Source organism: Orycteropus afer, unplaced genomic scaffold (genome assembly GCF_000298275.1).
Source record: "Orycteropus afer afer isolate SDZICR_OR568_19922 unplaced genomic scaffold, OryAfe1.0 scaffold00109, whole genome shotgun sequence".
In the NCBI taxonomy this organism is placed as follows: Eukaryota; Metazoa; Chordata; class Mammalia; order Tubulidentata; family Orycteropodidae; genus Orycteropus; species Orycteropus afer.
The window spans coordinates 9,771,362-9,797,705 of NW_006921696.1; positions in this window are offsets into that span (position 1 = coordinate 9,771,362).

Here is a 26,344-nt window from a genome sequence, read left to right on the forward strand (position 1 = left end):
CACCAGCCACTCCTCGGAAGGAAGGTTGGGCAATCCTACTTCCATAGTGATACTGCCTCGGAAACCCAAGGAGGGGTCGCTATGAGTCGGGGCCAACTCTACGGCACATAACAACAACAACAACAACATATTAGCACTGAGAATTCTGAAAATGGAGTTAGGGAAACAACTCTATTTACAAGTATATAAGAAAATAAAATACCTAGGAATAAATCTAACCAGAAACTTGAAGGACTTATACAAATGAAAATTATAAAACACTGCTGAAAGAGATTAAAGAAGAGTTAAATAAATGGAAAGATATTCAATGTTCATGGATTGGAAGATCCCATACTATTAAGCTGTCAATACTACCCAAAATGATCTGTAGATTCAATGTGATCCCAATCAAAATTCCAACAGCATTCTTTACAGAAATAAAAAAAGCAATCCTCAAGTTTATACGGAATGGCAAGAAGTCCCAGATAGCTAAAACAATGTTGAAAGAGAAGAACAAAGTAGGAGGACTCACACTTCCTAATTTTAAAACATACTATGTAGTTATCGTAATATTACAAAACAGACTGGGACTGGTATAACAATAGACGCATAGGCCAATAGAATAGAATTAAGAGCCAAGAAATAAACCCACACATCTATGGTCAACTGATTTTTGCAAGGTTGAAACTTTAACTCTGAGAAAATTTTTGAAACAAAAATATTCCTTGGAGTCTTCTTAAAACAAACAATAAACCAAAACCGAACCTACTGCCATGGGTCAATTCCAACTCATAGCAACCCTATAGGAAAGAGCCAGCCCCCAGGTTTTCTAAGGCTGTAAATCTTTACAGAAGCAAGTGACTGCCTTATCTTTCTCCCACAGAGTAGCTGGTGGTTTAGAACTGCTGACCTTTTGGTTATAAGGTGACTGTTGGAAGCACTGCACCAAAAAAGCTTAACTAGTAAAAACAAAACAAAAAAAGTCTTCTATTAGCATGATATTCTTTTAAGACTTATCTACATGGGATCAAAATGATAACAGCAACTCGAAAGATTAAATTGGAACCATAGAGGGCAGTGAGTTTATGTTAATGAAGGAAGAACAACTCAGAAAAGGAGGATGAGAATGGTTGCACAACTTGAGAAATGTAATCAATGTCATTAATTGCACATATAAAAACTGTTGACTTGATGTATGCTTGGTTGTGTATATTCTCAACAGCAACAACAAAATAAAATTGTGGGGGGGGGGGACAGCTCAACCTCCTTACAATTGAAGAAACAAGGCAGAGGTGACACACATATTTTAATGGCAGAGATCATGAAACAAGATGAAGGCAGGATTTCTTAACTTCCAATCATGGGCTCTTTGCAGTACACCAGTGGTTCTCAAATGGGATCCCCAGACTAGTAGCATCAGCATCATCTGAGAAGCTATTAGAAATGCTGCCTCTCAGGCATCACCCCGACCTATTGAATCTGAAACTCTGCCAGTTCAGCCCTGCAAGCTGTGTTTTAACAAGCCCTACAGCTGACTCCGGTGTGACGCAAGCCCTTTGTACTCAACCACTAATCTAAAGGTTGATGTTGGAATCCACTCAGAGCTCCTCGAAAGAAAGCCCTGGCCATCTGCTTCTGTAAAGATTATAGCCAAGAAAACCCTGTGGAGCAGTTCTACTCTGTAACACACAGGGTTGCCATGCATCAGAACTGACTCCATGGCAATGGTTTTGGCTATTTGGTTTCCAGGTGGTTCTGATGTGATGCAAATAAAAGTTTAAGAACCACCACTGCAGGCTTGTCTGCTCTAAGGATCCACAGGCCAGTTCGGATCAAGATTGCCTTTGCAGTCAGTCATAAAAGCATCAGATCTAGCTTGTGCTAGAGGAGTGAAGGTTCACTCTGATGAGGGAGATGAACTTTTGGATATAGTGGCTAATGAAAAGGAAAGATTTCAAATTCCTCATCTAGATGAGAACTACAATTCCCTAAGTATACCAGGTCTGTTGTGGCACAGGCTTTGCTACCATCTTAACTCCTTCAATAAAATTTCAACTCTGCATGTTTGGCAACTGAAGAAAGTGTTTTAAATTTTATAATGAAAACAATGCTTTTCAAAATTGCTCTTTGTTGTTCTTGTGTTAAAACATAATAATTTTTAAATGACAAACTTCTCTAGATTTAGTTCACATAATATGAGGATAATTACAAGAAAGGACAAAATAAAACCAATATTTCTTAGAGATGAGAGAAGGTTAAATTTGTCTATTTTACATCATCTCTGTTAATTCTTTCCCCCTAAAAAACAAGTTTATTTTTCATATAACTTACTAGCAAATTTTTGTTCCTTAGATGTGGGTACTACATTACATGGACAAGGGATGTCAAATAACCAAAGTATGGGGGGGTGGGGAAAGCACAGCTTACATTTTAGTCTTGGAATAATTCCATCATAAGGAAATAAATGAGTAGAGCATAGAAAATTCCCCTTTAAGACTGAAAAACTCACATTAAGTTTAGCAATATTAGTAGCACTAAAATACTTAGGTGTTACATTTCCTAAGACATCTATGAACAATAAAAACTGCAACAAACATTGCCATTAGTTAAACTTAATTCACACAAAGATTTTATAAACTACTCCTAAAAGATGGACACTAAATTTCACTCTTGTTTCTTTTTATCCCTCTGTATTTAACCATAGGGACTTATGTTACTGAATAATACCTTTTAAACTTTCATCAAATATTTGCTTAGTAAACATCAACTACTATAGGGAAATACAACACTCTCACTCCTTTATATCATAATACTCAAGATAATTACCAGGGCCGTGTACTCCATTTGTCAGATAATTTTCTATTGACTGTCCATATCTGGAGCATTCTGGCAGTAAAGGTTGTAGGTACAGATAAAGTAAGAACTCTGTTAGATGATAATATGAAATAAATTAAAGACCTTGAAGACCTAGTACAAAGTTTGTTTTTTACTTAAATATGTTAAGAAGTCTGCACTTTTTATCTGTCCTTTGCAAAATATATTTTATTTGTATTTGTGCAAATATAATTAGAAATCCAATATTTAAATTTTCAAAACTCTGGAAAAGACTGCTACTTATTCGCTACTGTCTTTAGGCCTAAAACAATAATGTGGTGGTCAAGGTGATAAAAAGTTGCCCTGAACAGAAAACTCTAATGCTCCAGACATACACCAAGGTGACACTAATACACTGAATCAACACCAATGGAAGCAGATGTCAAGAAATCAGATGACATATTGCACTGGGCAAATCTGCTACAAAAGACCTCTTTCAAGTGCTGAAGAGCAAAGATGTCTCTTTGAAGACTAAGATGCGCCTAACCCAAGCCATGGTATTTTCAGTTGCCTCATATGCGTGTGAAAGCTGGATAATGAATAAGGATGACTGAAGAAGATTTGATGCTTTTAAGTTGTGGTGTTGCTGAAGAGTACTGAAAGTACCTTGGACTGCCAGAAGAACTAGCAAAGCTGTCCTGAAAGAAGTACAGCTGGAATGCTCCTTGGAAATGAGAATGGCCAGACTTCGTTTCACCTACTTTGGTCATGTTGTCAGAAGGGACATGCCCTAGGGAAGGATATCATGCTTGATAAATTGGAAGGTTGACAAAAAAGGGGAAGGCCCTCAACGAGATGGATTGACATAGTGGCTGCAATGATGGGCTTCAGATCTATCAAGGATCGTGAGGCTGGCACAGGACCAAGCAGTGTTTCGTTCTGTTGTGCATAGGGTCACTATGAGTCGGAGCTGACTCAACAGCATGTAACAACAGCAACAACAGTCCTCAAGACATATTTTTTTAGCCTATGCCATCTTTAAATGTGCTAACAAATGCTATATTTATAAAATTTTCCATGAAAAGTAGAGAATGTCAGTGTTGAAGGTAACCTATATTGATAACAAAAAGTACTAATGTTATTTTCTACCCTAAAGTGTAAAATTAGGGTGTGACTGAGAAAAAAAGCCATTTGCTTAAGGAAAGAATTATTATTTTGAGAGCTGACTCCACTCTCATATATAAACGGGAAAGTTTAATGGTATGACGAAAATTAAAATATTAAAAATATCTAATTATCTAATGCACCACAGTGACCATTTTACAGCTTAATTTCTCTCCTCTTATGAATACATGGTATGAGAGGCCATGTTTCTGGTTTTCTGAGGCAGCAATTTAATGACTGTTGTTATGTGACGTCAAGTAAGACCTGACTCATAGCGACCCCTCCTTGGGTTTCTGAGGCAGTATCTCTACAGAAGTAAATTGCCCAACCCAACCTTCTTTCCGAGGAGTGGCTGGTAGGTTTGAACCGCCACCCTTCTTGTTAGCAGTCAAGTGCCTTAGGCACTATGCTACCAGGGCTCTCAATTTAATGACTAGAAAGTTAAATTAATTCATGTTACAACTGAATTCATTGTAACTTCCTTACCATGCCCTTAGAATCAAGTTATGTTGTTGCAGTCAGACAATATTAAGGGAAAATGCATTTTTAATAATTTGACTGCTAACCAGAAGACTGGCAGTTCAAACCCACCAGCCACTCCTCGGAAGGAAGATTGGGCAATCTACTTCAGTAGTGATACCGCCTCGGAAACCCAACGAAGGGTCTCTATGAGTTGAATTCTACTCGTAGGCAGTGAGTTTGTTTGTTTGTTTATTCCATCACAACTTCATATCAGGAGCTCTGGTAGCATAGTACCTAAAGGCATTTGACTGCTAACCAGAAGGCTGGTGGTTCAAACCCACCAGCCCCTCCTCAGAAGGAAGGTTGGGCAATCTACTTCCATAGTGATACCGCCTCGGAAATCCAAGGAGGACTCGCTATGAGTCGGGTTCCACTGACGGCACATAACAACAACAACTTTCAAATACACTTTAGCAGGCAGATTATTTTCCTCATGGGCAGCAGATGGCATCTATAACACTGTGATTCCTCGTTCGTCTGCCTTTCCCTCCTCAACATTTCTCCAGGCATTCTGAAAAATGAGCAAACAGCTAATTAATGATTGTTAAAATATTTGCTTCAGTTCAATTATCTCTAGGAAAAGAAGATTGAGTACATATTTGTCATGAGCCTAAACCAGAAACCCAAGCTCACTGTCACTGAGTAGATTTTGACTCATAGCAACCCTCTGGGGACAGAGTAGAACTGTCCCATAGGGTTTCAAAGGCTGTAAATTTTCGCAGAAGCAGACTGTTTCATCTTTCTCCTGCTGAGCTGCTGGTGGGTTTTAACTCCTGACCTGTGGGTGAGTAGCCAAGTGCTTTAAACACCGCACCACCAGAGCACAGATGGTGAACCTACTCTGTGCAAAACACAGTCTCAGAGCTTTTACACACACTCCTTGTGAATGCTGCAATCCCAAGGGACAGCTAACTATTACTGAACCTGTTTTGCACTGGAGGCAGTTGAAGACCAAAGAGGTTAGGTAATTTAGCAATAATCCTACAGATAAAAAGGGATAGAAAAGGTATTTGAACCTAGTTCTATGTAACTCTAAAGCCTTTCTAAACTAAATAAAATATTCTTTGAATATGTACCAATAAGCTAGTTATAACATTTGCATTTATTTAATGGTTAACATTTTCAAAGCATAGTTACCTACATCATCCCATTTTGAGGAGGCTGTTTGAGCGACGTTTTGTGGGAGTTATTGTGAGGATTGTTATTGTTAGTTGTTGATGAGTCGGCTCCGACTCATAGTGACCCTATGTACAACGGAATGAAACATTGTCCTGTGCTACCCTCACAATCCTTGCCATGCTTGAGCTGATCATTGCAGCCACTGTGTCAGTCTGTCTTATAGAGGGTCTTCCCCTTTTTTGCTGACCCTCTACCAAGCATGATATCCTTCTCCCAGAACTAGCCCCTACTGACAACATGACTGATGTATAAGAGGCAATGTCTGGCCATTCTCGCTTCTAAGGAACATTCCAGTTATACGTCTTCCAAGACAGTTTGTTCATTCTTCTTGCAACCCATCATATGCATATAAACTATAATATCTAGTATAAAGCAAGCTTTTAATAGTTATTGTTATTATTATTATTAATCCCCCAGTAGGCTTAGATGTTAGGTAGCACTGATTAGCTAGTATCATTCCTTCTTGACAGACTTCCCACATAAAGATTAATCCGTTTCACGTTATACTCAACAAACAAGAATTACTTTCAAATTTATTTACGAGGCATTTTTTACTTACAAAACCCATATTCAACTTCAATATGTAACGCAGGCCGGCAGAAAATGGAAGGGAAGCAGATACTGAGAGAGGCTTTCATTCTTGCCAGCCAAGTTAGAATTTGAGAATTTGCCTCCTGTCTCCAAAACTAGTCTCCTTTTTCATTACACTGAAATGATGCATAGGTATGTTCTCTTTCATAAGCTTCATACTTTCTTCTTAAAGGTAAATGCATGCCCTTTTTTCAGTTTCTGGCTTCTATAAACAAAGGAGAGGTCCCTGAAGAAGTGCCACCACGCTTGTTTACAGTGGTCACAGCAGTTATCATGACGCATGGTGATGATTCCTGTTAGACTTTTGTGGTCACATTCCTGCTCTCCGGATAGTAAGCAGTGAAGTGCAAGAAAAGTACTCTGTATCAGTGACTCACAGCAAGACAGGAAATCTCAAGCAGGTCCGCCCTTCCTTCCTGCCCTTCAGAGGAGCTGAGTTGCAGAACCACAGGCTGGAACAAGTCTCAGAGTCTTGGTGAGAAGGGCTAGAGTGGAGACGCTCAGGGACAGGGCAGTTGCAATAGGTTCTCTAAATAGATTCTAACGTCCCCTCCCTGCTGCTCTTTATCATAGAGAGGACTTTTTAAGTTGGGATTTCTCTTTTCACCTTTACCCAGTATCTCCCAGTGCATTCTGGCCTTTGTGTTGCTTTTCCACATAAAAATAGTTGGCTTGACACAATTCACACAGTATTTTTAAAGCATGCATTAACAAGTAATGCCTCTGCAATGCCACAAGGGCAGAATGTTTCTCTACACAAAATGTAAACACCTTTACAGTAGAAATTTGAACCCAGTGTAATTTTTTTTCCAATAAAGTTACTTTATGTTTCTCTTCAGAAACAGCAGTATCACAATGATGATGATGATAATATGACAAAGGCTAACAATTATCACTATGAGAACTGTTCTAAGCACTTAATACATTTTCACTCAAGTCTTGTAAGCGCCCTTTGTGGAAATATCAAGTGAATGAAAGCCTCTTCTGTCTCCCAAAATGGTCTTTAAAACTCACAAATAAACAAACAAAGCCCAAACAACAATAGCAAAACAAATCATAAATGATCTGCTCTTTGCAGTGATTTGTTGTTAATTAAACAAATAAATGATACCAAATGGTTGTTCACCTGTTCCCCACATGTGGCCAAGATGGTAATATATTTCCGGTTCACTCACAAAAATAAAAAAAATTTAAAAAATCATCCTACTCAACGTCAGGACTCTGAAATGATTTATTACAACAGAACAAATGTGTGTCTTTTTTCAGGGCTACTTCCTTTTTTTTTTTTTCCTGCAGGGCAGCAATGTCAGAAAGGGGCAGAAGACTGCATTCTTGTGTATCAGTGAAGAAACTAGATCTCAGACTGGGAAAAAGAAAATTAAAAAATTATATACACATATATATATATGTGTATATATATATATATATATATATATATATATATATATAAATACGCTCTGCCATCAAGTCGATTCCTACTTATAGTGACCCCATTGAGGTTCCAAAGATATAAATCTTTATGGAAGTAGATTGCCTCATCTTCCTCCTGCAGAGCAGCTGGTGGCTTTGAATCAATGACCTGGTTAGCAGCTAAATGCCTTACCCATAGTACTACCAGAGCTCCTTTATATACATATACATATACATATATATATATATATATATATTTCTCTTCAGGTCTCACGTCCTTTTATTGTCTTGCTCTCTCAAGTTCAAGTTCAACTCATACTCAATGTCTGGAAAACACTAAAATACTTCTAACAATGTGTTTTGTTTATTGCCTGATACCTTTGTATAGGATATCATTTCCTCTAACTGAAAAACCATTTCCACTCAGCAAGTACCTGCAACTTCTCTAGCATTCAGAATTCTTCTGTTCATCTGATGACGCTCTAAAAAAACATTGAACACCTGATATTGGCCAGACACTGCTATAAGTGTTACAGATACAACAGTGGAGTGCTGGTTGTTGTTGTTGTTATGTGCCATTGAGTCAGACCCAACTCATAGCGACCCCTCCTTGGGTTTCCGAGGCAGTATCTCTACAGAAGTAGATTGCCCCATCTTCCTTCTGAGGAGTCACTGGTAGGTTTGAACCGCCAGCCTTCTGGTTAGCAGCCAAGTGCCTTATGCAATATGCTACCAGAGCTCCAATGCTCCAAGAGTGCTGGTAAGTGAATGGAGATTGAATCATTGTTCTCATGGAGCTTGCATTCTAGTGCCGAGAGAGAGAGAGAGAGAGAGAGAGAGAAACACAGAGAGAGAGAGGTTAAACAAGCGAGAAATTAAAACATCATGGTTAGTATTATGCAGTCAAGTGACATCAAGTGACTCAGTGGTTACTTACATCAGATATCAGAGCACTGGCCACTTAAGTTGAACTCTGACAACAAGGAGCCAATTATGCAGAGATAAGAGGAATAGTATTTCAGGCAACAGAAACCACAGGTTCAAAGGTACTGTTGTTGTATGCCATCAAGTTGATCCTGACTCACAGAAGTTTTATATGACAGAGAAGAACTACCCCCTGGGGTTTTCTAGGTTGTAATCTTTAAGGGAGGAGATCACCAGGTCTTTCTTCTGCATTAGCAAGTGAGTGCTTTTAACCATTGTGTCACTAGGGCTCCTTTCTAGCCTAGGGCAAACTTGGGTTACCGGAGAACTGACAAGAGCCCCGGAAGGTGGCAAAAGACAGAGCCAGACCTCATAGACTTTGCAAAGCCGTTAAGAAGATTAGATTGAAAATTTAAAGCAGGAAAATATATTAAATTATGTTATAATAAATCACTCTGGTTGTTGAGTGCACACTGGATTTTAGAGAGTCAAGCAAGAAGATGAGTTAGCATACAGGCACATAAGTAGAGGCAATTCTTTACTTTCTTTGTGTTTGCACAACATTCTGTAAATACTCAATATTAAGACTTTTTTCTTCAAACGGTTTATTTTTCTTACTTAGTGAGATCCTTGAGGATGAAGCATCATTACATGATAAACAAACAAACAAAAAAGGAGCTCTGGTAGCATAGTGCTTAAGGCACTTGATTGCTAACCAGAAGGCTGGTGGTTCAAACCCACCAGCTGCTCCTCGGAAGGAAGGTTGGGCAATCTACTTCCATAGTGATACTGCCTCGGAAACCCAAGGAGGGGTCGTTATGAGTGGGATCCCACTCGATGGCACACAACAACAATAGCAGCAGCATAAATAAATGAATGAAAGACTGAATGAATAAAACAAGGTCCTTAACCTCAGAAAGCTGAAATGTCTAAAAGATATTCAAATAAACAAATTGCAAAGTAGACTATTTACACTGCAGAAGTGATAGAAATCATCATATGCAAAAGCAGAGAAGGGAGAAAGCACATTTCCCAAATGAGGATGTGATGCTGAATCAGAACTTTAGGATCTGGTGTTCTTTAACAAGGATGTTAAAACAAGGTGGCAGGAGTTTGGCAGAGAACAAACTGAGATGGCTTCCCCTTCTGATGTTTCACAGTTTCAGATAATGGCTCTATTTAGACTCAGAGTTTTAGGTCAAGATGAAATGCAAATAAATCTATTGAGAAATTATTTACTTCTGTTGAACTATTAAATAAAAAGTAAACAAGAGTGTCAAATTATTGCAAAAGCTTGGCACTGGGGCAAAGTGCTCATATTTTAAATATTTCCTCTTGAAGTTATAAAAAGGTCAGGCATGAGAAAAGAGTGAAGTTTATTTTTAGTGCCTTCCTTTGGTCCATTCTTTACTTTTCTCTCATTGTGGGTTCCCCTGTCTAACCAAAAACTCAGGGCCTTTAAATTGCACAGATGATTATCAAGGCCTTAAGTGACTGGGTAGAGCAAACAGTTGGCACTCAACTGCTAACTGAAAGGTTGTTTCTTTGAATTCACCCAGCAGCCCCATAGAAGAAAGACCTGGCATTCTACTTTCATAAGACGGCAAACATAGAAAACCTAGGGAGTATAGCTCTACTCTGAAATATGTGGGGTTACTAGGAATTGGAACTAAGTAGAAGGCAATGGCTTTCTTTCTTCTTTTTCTTTTTCTTTTTTTGTGTACTTAGTCCCTTTGCTCTGCTGCTCCCCTTCACTCAACCAGCTATGTAAGCCAATTAGCTTTTGTTACATAAAAAAACATGGGAAACAGTCACTGAAAATAACAACTATTTATAATTTTTCACCATTTTGTGTATTGTATGGATGGTTCTGGATTAAGCCAGCTCATTTGTGTTTAAATGACCTAATATGGCCATATTCTCATGGTTGGGGCCACAGCTAAGACAACTGGGATGTTTAAGGCCTTTCTGCACACGGTCTCTCACCCTCAAGGAAGCTTGTTCACATAGTGGCAGAAGAGTTTCTAGCAGAAAGACAAGACAAACCTTATGTGCAGCACTCTTCAAGTCTCTATATCACATTTACTAATACCCCATTGACAAAAGCAAGTTGCCTGGCCAAGCCTAGATTCAAAGGATGGAGAAATACATCAAAGGAGAGTATATCAATCACTTGGCTCTACAAAATTCCTGACACATAACTACCCAATAACAATGATTGAATTAGTTAATTCAGGTGTGTGTGTGTGTGTTCGTGTATACATGGATAGTAAAAGGGAAGGAAGGAAGGTGAGCTTTCAGAAACACCAGAGCCATCCCAAATATTGCCATTGGGAAACAAGAGACAACATGTCAGTGTAGAATTGACATGGACCTTGAAGTGAAATGAACACAGTACCTGTATAATCTTGGTTGGATAATTTAACTTCACAGAAAAAAAAAAACATTGAGTTGACTCAGACCCATAGCAACCCCCTTTGGGTTTCTAAGACAATAAATCTTTTCAGAAGTAGATTGCCCAGTCTTTCTTCCAAAAACCTCTCCTAGACTTAATAAAATGGCATGATAATGCTTTTGCTAGAGGGTCACTATAAAAATGAAATATAATGATATCCATACAAACCCAGAATAACACCTGACCCACTAAACCCACTACTGTCCAGTCAGATCTGACTCCTAGAGACCCCTCCTTGGGTTTCCAAGGGAGTATCTCTATGGAAGTAGATTGCCCAACCTTCTTTCTGAGGAGTGGCTGGTGGGTTTGAACTGCCAGCCTTCTGGTTAGCCATCAAATGCCTTAGGCACTATGCCACCAGAGCTCCTCCTGACCCACTAGAGACATTCAGTAACTAATAGGGAACGCAAGTCAAACATAGCCTTTCCATGCAAATTCCATACATCACTCCTTCCTTTTTCCATCCTTAGTGCTGCTTTCCCTTAACGGCCTGCCTGCTTCCACCTACCGACACTAGACAGGTTCAATCAGAGACATGAGTGGACAGGGGGTAGGGGGCTAAGCTCCATCTTTAGGTCTGTCAGCAAGAGGTTGTTACAGCTGCAGCAGTGTTGTTGTTGTTGTTGTTGTTTGCCGTCGAGTCGGCCCCGACTCAAAGCGACCCCTCCTTGGGTTTCCGAGGCAGTATCACTACGGAAGTAGGATTGCCCAACCTTCCTTAGTAGAAGGCAGTTAAAGTGATGGGAAAAGGTGACCACTGCCTAAGATCTCAGACTTCTAGAATTAAACCTCTTCCTACCATAGTCTGCCTTTAGACACCCCATGAACTCACAGCATATATCCCAATTTGCATAGCATTGTCGGTGTATTTAGCATTCAAAAGGTATTTGCATAGCATTGTTGGTGTATTTAGAATTCAAAAGGTATTTGCATAGCATTGTTGGTGTATTTAGAATTCAAAAGGTGTGAGCAGATTTCAGATAAGGGTGACAGAAAAAAATAATAACATGCCTTTCATTCTTTTTTTCCTCTAATATTTTATTGTGTTTTAGGTGAAGTTTTACATACCAAATTAGATTTCCATTTAAGAATTTCTAAACATACCGTTCAGTGATATTGGTTCCATTTTTTACAATGTGTCAAAATTCTCATTATTTCCATTCTGATTGTTCCACTTGCATGAATCTAGATGTCCTTCCCTTCCCCTTTTTGCTGTCTCATCTTTACTTTAGGGTAAATGTTGACCATTTGGTCACATACACATTATTTTTTAAAGGAGCACAGTACTTATAGTGATATTATTTATTTTATGAGACAATGTGCATAGTCAATAAAACACAGATAAACATCTTTCTTTCTGGTATTCTTTACTTTCAGCCAAGATCCACCTGACGTTAGCAATGATATCCCTCATCCTATTTCCTCTTCTGAATTCAGTTTGAATTTTTAGCAGTTCAGTATGACTATACACCAGCCACTCCTCAGAAGGAAGGTTGGGCAATCTACTTCCGGAGTGATACTGCCTCGGAAACTCAAGGAGGGGTCTCTATGAGTCGGGTCTGCCTCGACAGCACATAACAACAACAACATGACTATACTGATGCAACAGTTTTTAAATTATTTTCAGCAAAATTTTACTTGTATTTGATGTTAATGATACTGTTAGATAATTTCCACATTCTGTTGTTCATCATTCTTTGGAATGGGCACAAATATGGATCTCTTCCAGTTGCTTGGTCAGGTAGCTAACTTCCAAATTTCTTGGCAAAAATGAGTGAGTACTTCCAGAGTTGCATCCATTTGTTGAAGTATCTCAGTGGATATTCTGTCAATTCCTGGAGACTTGTTTTGATCCATTGCCTTCAGTGCAGTTTGGACTTCTCCCTTTCATACTATTGGTTCTTGATCACATGCCACCTCCTGAAATGGTTGAATGTCAACCAGTTCTTTTTAGTACAGTGACTCTGTGAATTTCTCCCATCTTCTTTTGATGCTTCCTGTGTCATTCAATATTTTGCTCATAGAAACCTTAAATATTGCAACTTGAGGCTTGAAGTTTTTCTTCAGTTCTTCTAGCTTGAGAAATACCAAGAATGGAAATACTCTGTACTAAATTCTTAAATGTTCTTCCAGGATCAGGAAGTAGATGTGAGAAACAAATCCATAGCAATGAAATATATACAATTAAATTACAAAAGAAACATTTTAACTACCACATCAAATTATTCCACAAAACAAATCAACTAATTAAAAGCCTAGTATTTTAAGTAAGTTGAAAATTATTCCACTTAAAGTAAATGAAGGTATAAGTTGTATCTTAGAGTTTTTCAAAAAATCCAATATGGCTCACCTTGAAGACAGAATATAAGCACAAACCCTCAAAATATCATATTAAATATACAATATAAAATGTGTATTAATGGACTTTAAAGCCTTTTGTGTCTAGCATATTGTAGGCACTAAAATTCTTAATGAACAAATTAAGGAGATTTAGGAAAAGGCTTTAAGGAAAATTCAAAACAGTGTGTGTGTGTGTGTGTATATATATATATGTGTATATATATATATATATATATATATAGCAATCACTAACATAATGGCATATATGCCCTACCTAACTGAATGATGTTTGGCCCATTTCCAATTTAAATAACACATCTTTTATCATTTGACTTTCTCTCTTTTTTTTCACAGCCAGGAGAGAAAGCAAAAAATGTAGATGAAAGAGCAGTGTGTATAAAATGGTATTGCAAAAGCAGGTTGGAGTTCATGTCATCTTTGCCCAAGAAAAGTAGGCCAGCCTAAATCCTATCACTGAGGCAGGTGTCTTTCATTGTGAAACAAGCTTATGGCAATATCTCTTCTTTGGCTATGAAACAATTTAATATCTAAGAACAGACAATCCTCCAGTTGCTCCAACTGATTTTAACTAGTGTTAAAATCAGCACCCAAGCATGTTGTAACTCACCATATGTTGTAATTAAATGTAGGAATTCACACTTCTGTGTGGCCATAAAGCCTGTATTTGAGGATGTAGGCTGCAACATCTGCAACTGTAGCCAGTGTGAGATCAGACAGGGGGATGGAAGACGTATCTGGCTTCACACATTCACAAACAGGTCCTCATACAATCTCAGGTTTCTGAACTGCCACATTTGTAATAGTGAGAAAGAAATTTAGATCAAAAGAGACCGCAGGGCAGAACAGGAGTCCAGGAGCATGACTGGACTAGAGTTTCTAGGTCCTGCTGTTTTCTTTCAAGTAATGAAATAAAGGAACATAAAAGATGAGGCCAGGTTAAAAAACAGAAAAGAGGCTGGGCAAGAAGCAGCAATAAGACACCAGCCAGGAAGGATCAAGGTAAGCTATAGCAAACCTGCTGGGTCTTGCTCATTTAGAGAGAGGCTTTCTTCTACTGGTGGAATTGAAGAGTTTATTTGAAAAACAGAAAGATTCCTTCTAGTGCTCAAGGAGATTGCAGTATGCTAAGTGAAAATAGGAGCTCTGGTAGCATAGTACCTAAGCCACTTGACTGCTAACCAGAAGGCTGGTGGTTCAAACCCACCAGCCACTCCTTGGAAGGGAGGTTGGGCAATCTACTTACCTACTGGCTCAGAAACCCAAGGAGTGGTCTCTATGACTAGAGAGGACATAACAACAGTGAAAATATGTCAGGAATCAATTGTAACTGATGGAAATACGCCTCAAACAAATGGTCTCAGCTGGATGGGCTATATACTAACTGGACTTACTGCAGAGCAGAACCTTTCATTACTCATTCAATAGGAAATGTGCTTTCTTAGAGAGGACTCAACTCAGCAGGAACCTGCAGCCTTAGAGAAGAATTACCTGATTAACCTGCTCAAAACAGTGGTAAGCTGGGAACATAGTGAATAAACTCTAATTACATTTTGAAACAGAATGAAGAGGAACACACCCCGAGGAAAGGAAAGCAGGAAAGGAAAGCAGGACTGTAGCTGCAGATTTGGCTCTCTCCTCAATGCCTGGTTATGTGGAAGAGGGAAACCATCTTGCCACACTGGCTCACCGAGTACCACATTCCTAGGAAGAGAATCAGCATGCCTGAGGGGAAGCTGGGGGTGACTCAGGATGACGATGAGGCCCCAGATGGTAGCTCTGAAATGTGTCTATCTTTCCTCAATCTGACAGACATAGAGTTCCAAAGAAGGCCGAGAGTTCTCTGTGGTGAGGAAGGAAATGTAGAGAGATTAAACTGACCTTCATGTCATGACCTGGGTGACTAAACTTGAGAATCTTCACTTATTGTTTGACTTGAGCTCCCAGGGAAGCAGAACAGGATGGGTATTGTCCATCACTGAGAACATGTGACTTGTCTCAGGTGTCCTACTTCCTGTCCCTGCCTCTAACAGTTTTTATGGTAGATCATTGCACAAGATGGCTAGGTAGCATCACTATTTCATATATAATACGTTTATTTATGGGAGCTCTGGTAGCATAGTGCCTAAGGCACTTGACTGCTAACCAGAAGGCTGGTGGTTCAAACCCACCAGCCACTCCTCAGAAGGAAGATGGGGCAATCTACTTCCATAGTAATACCACCTCCGGAAACCCAAGGAGGGATCGCTATGAGTTGGGTCTGACTCGACGGCACGTAACAACAACAAGGGCCATAGTCTCAGGATTTCATCAGTCTCTATCAGATTAGTAAATCAGGTCTTTTACAATTTGCATCTTGTTTTACATTTTTCTCCAACTCTATCCAGGATCTTCAATTTTGATCCCTTTCTAAGTGGTTAGCATTGGTAGCCAGGCACCATCTAGTTCTTCTGGTCTCAATCTTGTGGAAGCTATTGTTTGTATGGTCCATTAGTCCTTTGGATTGATTGTTTCCTTGAGTCATTGATTTTCTTCATTCTTCTTTACTTTGGATGGGAAGATGCCAATAGTTTTGTCTTAGATTGCTTCTTGCAAGCTTTTAGGATCTCATCAAAGATATAGAATATTGTCTTTATGGACTGCAGTATGCCAATTGACCCAGATATATCCCAAGACTATGTGGTCCTAAGCCTTCAAGCTTAGTGATTCAATCCTGTGTTTGCCTATGACTAAGAAATTTGCATAATTTTGCATGTTCTACTACATATCTGGATATACTTGCTGCACATACAAATATGTATGTAGATATATCCTATGCCAAATACTATATATGCTAGTAGGTATACACCCATTTATAGGCCATCCCACACCTATTCAGCTTACATATCTACCTATGTACCATTTGTGAATTATTGTTTGTTGTTATTGCAGGGTTGTGTATATAATAGTATTTACCACCATTGTCTTTTACTCTTGCATACCTCCCAGTGTCTTCCTTTGTCTTGGTCACATTGTGCTGACCTTATTGTATATTGCCTTATCTTCACCCAAGGTAATACATGTCTGTTGTCTAGTTAGTGATTTTCCCTCTCTCCCCCTCCTATCCCTAGTAGCTATCAAAGAATGTTTCTTTCTATGTGTAAACCTTTTCTTGACTTTTTATAATAGTTGTCTCATACAATAGCTGTCCTTTTGTGATCGAGTTACTTCATTTAACATAATGTGCCTCAGGTTCATCCATGTTGTTAGATATTTCATGGATTCACCCTTACTCTTTAACACTCCATAGTATTCCATTTGTGTATGTAGCATAAGTTGCTTGCCCATTCATCTGTGGATGAGCACTTAGGTTGTTTCCATCTTTATGCTATTATGAATAATGCTGTGATTAACATGAATGTGTGTATGTCTATTCATGTCATGACTCTTATTTCTATAGGATATATAACTAGTTCTCAATTCTGTTCCATTGTTCTATGTGTCTGTACCACAGGCTGTTTTGGAAGGAAGGATAAAGAGATATCAAATTGACCCTCAAGTCATGACCTGAGTTACTAAGCTTGAGAACAAGATGGGCATTGTCTATCATTGGGAACACATGACTTGTCTCGGATTCCTACTCTCTGTCCCTGTCTCTCATTGCATTTATGGTGGATCCTTGTCCAAGCTGGCTAGCATCACTATTTCTTATATAATACATTTATAAAATAACCTAAAGAACTACATCCCAAGCAGTCATCCAATCCATTCTCATTATTTCTCATCCACCACATTAGTCTTCCCCTATATAAGAAAGAGACAATAAGTAATGAAAGAATTTTTGTTTTCAAGCTACTGGTAGAGTATCACAGAATGAAGGCTGATTCAGTTCGTTTCTTATATTTTTAATAGCTGCAATATAATTATCACTGATGTTCATAATGTAAGTCTGTGATTCTGACAATTCTGCATCCTGAAGGATGAAATTATATTCATTACAAATGTATTGCTAGACATTTTATTGTGTTCAAATTTTTGGACAATACATGTTTAACATTTTTAGCAAGTAGTGGTAATAAGGCAGAAAACCCTCCTCTTCAAGAAATCCTCCTGAATCAATTACTAACAGGAACAGGGGAAAACAATGTTGTTGTTGTTAGGTGCCAACGAATCATCTCCGACTCATAATGACCCTATGCACAGCAGAATGAAACACCGTGCCAGCTCTGTGATCTTTGCTATACTTGAGCCTATCCCTGCAATCACTGTGTCAATCCATCTCCTCGCTCAGGGCCTTCCCCTCCTTCATCAACCCTCCACCTTACCAAGCATGATATCCTTCTCCGGGGAATGGTCCAGTCTGATAACATGACCAAAGTAAGTGAGACCAAATCTGGCCATTCTCGCTTCCAAGGAGCATTCCAGCTGCACTTCCTCCAGAACAGATTTGTACTTTGAGCATTCTTCGCCAGCAAGAATAATAATGGGGAGAACAATAATGGTCTGGATTCTTTTGGGAAGGTTGTTTTTACAAACAGGATGGGGGCAGAGCAACCCTTCTGGACCTCTTTGTGTAGATGATCTGAAGGCCAAGGCCAGAAGTGTCATTCTCTACTTGAATCTTTTCTTGTAAAAGAAAACTAAAAAATAATAATTTGATAATATTACCCCATGGGTCAATACTCTCCATAATTATAATTTTCAATTCTTCCTAGCACTGTTCACTTTTATATACATTCTCATGAGATATGGACAGGCTGAGCAGTGAATTCTGGCTTTTTAAAATAGTTGAGTAAACTGAGGATTAACAAAATAATTACTCTTTTAAAAATTAGAGCCAAGAAGGGTAAAGTTGCTGATTGCCTGGGTTGTATGATACATGAAAACTCAATTTAGTTTTAAACATATTGATAAGTAGTGATAACAGAAAGCAATGAAAATAAAATATTAAACCTAGTACACTAAGTTTATGAACCTACCTGTTTTTTAAATATGCTGGGCTTAGCAATAGTGTGGAAACTATTAGAGAACCCTGAAGCAAATTTTAAATCACAAAATTAGTGTAATAAGTACTGATTGGACTTTTGCCTCTCTTCCTAAGCTTGTGTGTCTATAGGCACTTAATATCAAAAAGAACTCCAGCATTCTAGAAGTCAGTATGTGAAAAAATGCAAGTTTTTAGCAGATTCATGGTATATTTTACCATGATAGAAGTATATATGAGGCTTTAATGATTAAATATCATAAGCAGACTTTTTCTTCTTCTAATTGATTATTTCTTGAAAAACTAAACTGTAGCACTTAACATTCGACAATAGAGCTTTAAAGAATGGCTGTACATGCTAGTTGAAGAAGGAGATTCATAACTGACACTCTCGTTCTGAGAAGTTTTCATAAGTGTTCAAAACAATGTTCTCCAATTCAAACGATTGCTGGCCACAGAGTCCCCTAAACCAAAGTTTTCACACATTCCTGGGACAGCTGGTAAATCTAAATCACCTTTGAAGTGAGATATCTGAAGGCAAAAAAACAGATTGACCGATTATGGCCCTATTTTCACATTTGCAAGCAGGTGTAAGGAATGGTTGACACCATTTGTGTGGACAACATTTTAGTGTTAAAAGCTTGGAGCCAAACAAGTGAAGGCTGGCTGTCCCCTCCATTTCTTGTGTTTCCTTTCTATGGAGAAGGAAAGCTAGACTTCAACATAAACTCAGAAATACTTGAAAATTGAATCTAGTCCTGAAGGTGCATAGGCTCAAAGTATTAGGCAGCATATTAATTCATTAAAATGATAGTTCAGTAAATAGTAATAGTATAGACTTGAAGAAATTATATATGAGATAAAAATAAAGTGAAATGTAATCTAAACTAAGGAAACAGTTGTTCATTTGTTTATCATTTTATGTTTTTAAGGAAGAACTAAAGAAAGGAGAATATGTTTTATTATCACTTCTCTGCCAGGTATGAAGAATTATTATTTGCAGGCCCAATATAATTTAGTCCTCACAATAATTATGCAATAAAAATCATTTCCTATTTTTCAAATGAAGAAACTGAATCACAGAGAGGTTTAAAAAAACTTGCCCATGTCACCCAGCTGATGGAAGCAGAGTTAGGACTTAAATCTAGTTCTGATTTCAGACATTCTCAATCTATTAATATCTTATAACCATTAAAATGCAAGTGAGGGGAAGGACCTAGGGTATCAAGAGTCAAAAAAATACAACTGGTAATTCATTAGGTACCAGTTCCTTGTTTAAAATTCTTATTCCTCAATCATGCATTTTATCAAGGCAACCAAAGAAATGGAAAATAAGGGAAATTCAGACTGGCCTTCCTCTGCCCATTGGGAGACAAAGTCTTAGAAGTTTTGAAAAGACAAAATATTAAAGCACAAAAGGCCAAGGCATCAATGCACCTCACTAACTCATAAATAAAAAATAAACCTGTGAAAATTGAGAATATTCTATGGTAAAAATGCATGAAAAATTATCAAGACCCTTTGTTTCAGTTAATAATTTCTTCTGATAGCTACTGTATTTTAAAAGCCTTATAAGTTACTACAGCTTAAAAAAAAAATGATCTTCACCCAAACAGGTTTGAAATAATTAAAATGTCTTATGTGATTAGAATTTTTAAATGCAAATAAATTCCAAATACCTGGCCCAGCAGTAATATGTTAAACTTTATTTATCTCCTTTTATTGAGAGACAATCTCATTTTAGCACTAGTTATGTGATTTTGACTAAATGCATTTCCATTTTGTGGGTCTAGGTTTCCTGTGTTAAAACAATGGGACTAGGTTAGATAAAAATTCAATGATTCTGAAAACAGTGAATCTATCAGTTTTATTCTGATCTCCTATGTGGGCTGTATGAAAAAATAAGAATTTTACTTTTGCTTCAAAATTTTATTCACACCATGATAAAAATTATATATAATATAATATATATATAATATATAATTTATATATATAATTTTTAGCATCTTATATATTATATAATGAAGCAAAAATAAAAGCAAGACTGGGCAATCTACTCCTATAAAGATTTACAACCTTAGAAACCCAATGGGGGTCATTGTGAGTCAGAATCCACTTGACAACTGTGGGTTTGATGTGTGTGTGTGTGTGTGTGTATGTATATGTATGTAAATAAGGAGCCCTGGTGATGCAGTACCTAAGGCATTTGACTGCTAACCAGAAGGTTGGCAGTTCAAACCTACCAACTGTTCCAAGGAAGGAAGACATAAAGATTCATTGCCCTGGAAACCCAGTAGTGGTCCCTATGAGTCAGAACCGACTCAATGGCAGTTGGTTATATGTAAATATTTTTTCAAATTAATGTAACATACATGTATTACACAAATATACATACATATATAGATACAGAATCTTATGAGATTGTTGGTGGTTCAGTGGTAGAATTTTTACCTTCCATGCAAAAGACCCAGGTTCAATTCCCAGTCAATGTACTTCTTGCACAACCACCACACATCTGTCAGCGGGAGCTTGCATGGTGTTACGATGCTGAACAGGTTTCAGTGTTGCTTCCAGACTAAGATGGACTAGGAGAAAAAGGTCTGGTGTTCTATTTCAAAAATCAGCCAATGAAAACCCTGTAAATCACAATGGTCCAATCATAGAGATTATGTAGGACTAGGCAGCATTTTGTTTTGTTGTGCATGAGGTCACTATGACTTGGGAGTGACTTAACAAAAGCTAATAACAAAAATATTTTGTTGTTGTTGTTATGTGCTGTAGAGTTGGACCCGACTCATAGCGACCCCTCCTTGGGTTTCCAAGGCAGTATTCCTTCAGAAGTAGATTGCCCAACCTTCCTTCTGAGGAGTGGCTGGTGGGTTTGAACCGCCCGCCTTCTGGTCACAGTCAAGTGCTTTAGGCAAGGCATTTGCTTGCTAACCAGGAGGCTGGCGGTTCAAATTTTTTAGCTTTTATATATGATTACATTGTTGTAATGCTACCAGAGCTCTTAACAACAATATAATCATATATAAAAACTAAAAAATTTGAACTGCCAGCCTCCTGGTTAGCAATCAAATGCCTTAGGCACTTCACTACCAGACCTCCCATAATCATATATAAATAAAAATTAAAAATTGACTTTGGTATGATGATATAATAACCAGAACTGGGTGATTGTAAATAAGAGAAGGTAAATGACAAGGAAGGCCTGATGCTCTCATACACTCCATCAGTCTCTCCACTTTCTATCCTTAGCAATCCGACTACCAAGGCCACACAGCTAAGACCCTTTCTCTTCCACATACGCATGCTCCAGCAGCATGTTGTCATTTCTCATCTTCTCTTTCCACACAGCACTTACTGTTTCTTTAAGTGTATTCCTCCAGGAAGTATTTGGCATTTGTCATAAAATGAAAGAAATCCAGAGAACACAAGTGTTTCTTGAAGGTGGTGTTAATGTCATTTGAGGTAGCCTTATTAGTTGGGGGAAGTCCTTTAGTATCCCTAATCCTGGAGTGTTGAATGCCGGTAACCACCTCCTCCCCATTACTGCAATAACAAATTCAAACAAAACAAAACACCACCGAACATATTTTCATTGACATTTAGGGAGGCAGTATTTCTGTGATAGTCAATCACCAATTTAAGTCAACTCCCCAATTTAATACTGAGAAAACTGGGCTGTGGATAACTTGCTCAAAACCATACAGGTAATGAGCATTTTTTTAAATTTACCCTTCTTCATATCCAGTGAGGACTTCTGATTCACAGACACTTGGATATTTGGAAGCTCTTCCTAGTCTGTCGTAACCCGGAAGCTTCACTGAAACCTGCCCATCATGGGTAATCCTGCTGGTATTTTACATGCTGGTGTCATAGCTTTCACATCTCAGCAACATGCAGGGCATCATAGTACAGCAAATTGACAAAGATCTGCATAAACCAATATTTTCCCAATGACCAATGCATGCATACAGGATCATGTATGAGTAATAATCCATTTAATGTGCAAGATACCCAATGAATTTTAATGTAACAGAAACAAAAAGGTTCATTGGTATGGTTTCAGATCCCATTGGAACAAACTTGAAAGAAACTACCACATGACAAGTTTAGGAATTGAAGACTATCCACATTTATCTTAATAAGGCTTTTTTTCCAACTGCGTATCTGGATGAGGCTAGATTTTCGTTTTATACTTCAATAAAAAAAATCACAACAGATTAAATCCAAAACAGACATAGTGAAATCTGTGAGAGCCAGAACTCAATGGGACTCCCTTTTTTTTTCCAGGTCTCACAAGTTTTCCACCATTGACAGAGTGCAGTCTTACCATTTTTCTCTATTAGTGGAAAATATGTGAGTTTTCCTTCTCTGACAGGTTTTTACCTTACACAGGTTTCAGCTTTCACAGGTTTTACTGTATAAGAATTCAAGTCTTTTGTTAAGCTACATACTGTTGTGAGGTGCTGCCAGTCAATTCCAACTCATATTGACCACGTGACAGAGCAGACCTTCCTTGTAGGGTTTCCTGGCCTGTAATATTTAAGGGAGCTTATCTCCCTTGCCTCCTGGTCTTCCTCTTGAGCAGCCAGATGTTTAACTATTGCATTGCCAGGGCTCCTGGTGGCATAGTGTCTAAGGCATTTGACTGCTAAACAGAAGGCTGGCAGTTCAAACTCATTAGCCCCTCCTGGGAAGGAAGGTTGGGCAATCTACTTCTGTAGCGATACTGCCTCGGAAACCCAAGGAGGGATCGCTATGAGTCGGATCCGACTCAACGGCAGTGAGTTTTTTGTTTTTCTTTTTTTAAGATTTGCCAAAATGTAAAACAATGTCCTTTTTCTCACTAATTATTTTATTTCATAAAATATATAATTATTTCTTCATTAAAACTTATTATAGATACTGTTGTTGTTGTTATTGCTGTTAAGTGCCGATAAGTCGGACCCAACTCATAGAGAGTCTCTGAGGTTTCTGAGGCCCTATCATTACAGAAGTAGATTTCCCAAGCTTCCTTCCCAGGAGTGGCTGGTGGGTTTGAACTACCATCCTTCTGGTTAGCAATCAAGTCCCCTAGCACTACACTACCAGAGTTCCCAAGTGAAGCACCCAAGGTGGGGCTCGAACCCACGACGCTGAGATTAAGTCTCATGCTCTACTGACTGAGCTAGACAGGCATTATAGATACTAATAGAAAGTAATTTGTTATTCCTTTTAAATTAACTACATACATATTTTTCCCAGTTTCCTAATTAATGGCAAGTACCAATAAATATAAGTTGTAAGATATTCAAAGACCAAAATGTTTAAGAATTTTTGTATTAATTAATGCTATGACTGTTTTTTTAATCCAATTCCATTTTTTATCCAAAGTATTACAGTTTTGGGACTCTAAAATCCTAGCTACATAGGTTTTTCTTGTCTTAGTTCTGAAAGTCAGCCCTTTTATAGCAAAATGGTTCCAAGGGACATTTGACCCTCATAATCATTAGAAGTTTCCAAAAGTAAGAGAGATTCAATCATCAACCTAACATTTAAGTGATTTTTGAACCCAGTAAGGACAATCCTAGCAGAAATTCTTTAAGTCTTTTGTAAGATTTTACCACTAGTTTCCATAAAGTCAAAAGGAAAAACTGAAATTAATTTCAATATTAACTTCTTAAAAGAAATAGTCTGAGGAATTTCTTAGATGTCATGTTTTTATAGGCAAATTTAACCAAAATTTAAAAACTGATTAAAAAGCAAAGATGTCACTTTGATGACTATGGTGCCCCTGAGTTAAGCCATGGTCTTTTCAATCCCTTTATCTGCATATGAAAGTTGTACAATGATAAGGTAAAACAGAGGAACTGATGTATTCAAGTTGTGAAGTTGAAGAAGAATATTGAATATACTATAAACTGCTAGAAGAATGAATAAATCAGTCCTAGAAGAAACACAATCAAAATGTTCTTTAGAAGCAAGGATGGTAAGACTCCAACTTGCTTACTGTGGACACATCATTAGGAAAGACCAATTGCTGGAAAAGGACATCATGTTTGGTCAAGTAGAGGGTCAATGAAAATGATAGAAACCCTCAATGTGATAGCCACCACATAATAGACACATAGCCATAACAGTGAACTCAAACATACCAACTGTAATGATGATGGCACATGACCAGGCAACGTTTTCCTCTGTTAGACACAAGATCTCTCTGAGTCAAAGCCAACTCAAGAGCAAATAAAAACAAACATCTCCCCTAGATTATAAATGTCAATCATTGTCCTAGAAAGAAGGTTTAGTTACTTCTTTATATCTTTAACTTCTTATGCTATCTGTAGGTAGACATGTTATATACCTGGGGGCCTGGACCTCCTGTCCGAAAGGGATTTTTTTGTCTTCCCCCTCCCCCCAGAGAGGGAACCAGAGCTTCTGCCAAACAAATGTGCAGGTGAATCTGGTGTTTTCGAGGTGATTGCAGCTTCGGAATCATAATGAAGTTTGTCAGATCTTTCTCCCATGGAGCCACTGGGTGGGTTCAGACTGTCAACTGGTTGTGCCATGTGGGCTCCACTGTACAAGTATATCTGTAGGATAAATTTTGAGATAATATATTCATATATGATATGAGGAGTCAGTGTCCAGAATACTGCCTGCCAACCCTGAGCTCCTCAGCTCCTGCAGCTGCAAGAGTCGGGAGAAGCCTCCAGCTTGACTTTTGATCCAAGAACTTTGGACTTGCCAGCTTCTATAAGTGTACAGAAAAGGTAAAGTGGACCGGAACAGATCAAGGAGTCGGCCACAGGGACCCAGGTGAGGAGAGGGAAATCAGTCCACGCCCCACAAACAGCAAGGTGAGATCCAGGGAGAAGACAGAAAAGACAAAGGGGACTAGAACAGATCGAGGAGTCAGCTGCAGGGACCCAGGTGAGGAGAGGGAACCCAGACCATGCCCCACAAGCAGCGAGGTGGGAAGCAAGGAGAGGACAGAAAAGACAAATGGGACTGGAAAAGAGCAAGGAGTATGCCACAGGGACCCAGGCCACACCACACAAGCAGCAAGGCAGGAAGCAGGGAGAGGACAGAAAGGGCAAAGGGGACTGGAACAGATCAAGGAGTCAGCTGCAGGGACACAGGTGAGGAGAGGGAACCCAGACCATGCCCCACAAGCAGAGAGACAGAAAGGCAGGGAAAGGAGAAAAAAGGCAAAGGGGACTGGAACAGATTGAGAAGTCAGAGGCAGGGATCCAGGTAAGGGTGGCTGGAGGGGTTTCCAACAGCTAAGGGAGACAAACTTGTCTGTCAGTTTGTCCTACTGTGGTGACGTGTTGCTGTGAGTCATGAGGCTATGCTACTGGTGTTTCAAACCCAGTGGGGTGCACATGGTGCACAAGTATCAGCCTGGCTTACAGACTGATACAGACTAGGAAGAAAGAGGAGGCCATCCACTTCTCAAAGAATTGGCCGGGGAAAACCTTATGAATAGTACAGAAACATTGTCCAATACAGAGGAGGAAGATGAGTCACTTAGCTTAGAAAGCTCTCAAAGTAGGATGGGGCAAGAGCTTTATTATCAGGGTAAAATCAGCCTTACTCATATAGATAAGGTAAAGCTTTCAAGTCCTCCATTTGCTGATGTGGCACCACTCAAATTGAGGAGAAACAGCGACAATTATCCATTAATAATCGGAACATGGCATGTAGGAAGTATGAATCTAAGAAAATTGGAAGTTGTCAAAAATGAAATGGAAAGCATAAAGATTGATATCTTAGGCATTAGTGAGCTGAAATGGACTGGTTTTGGCCATTTTGAATCTGACAACCATATGATCTACTATGCCGGGAATGATAGTTTAAAGAGGAATGGCATGGCATTCATCATCACAAAGGATGTTTCAAGATCTGTCCTGAAGTATAATGCTGTCAGTGATAGGATAATATCCATACACCTACAAGGAAGACCCGTTAATGTGACTATTATTCAAATTTATGCACCA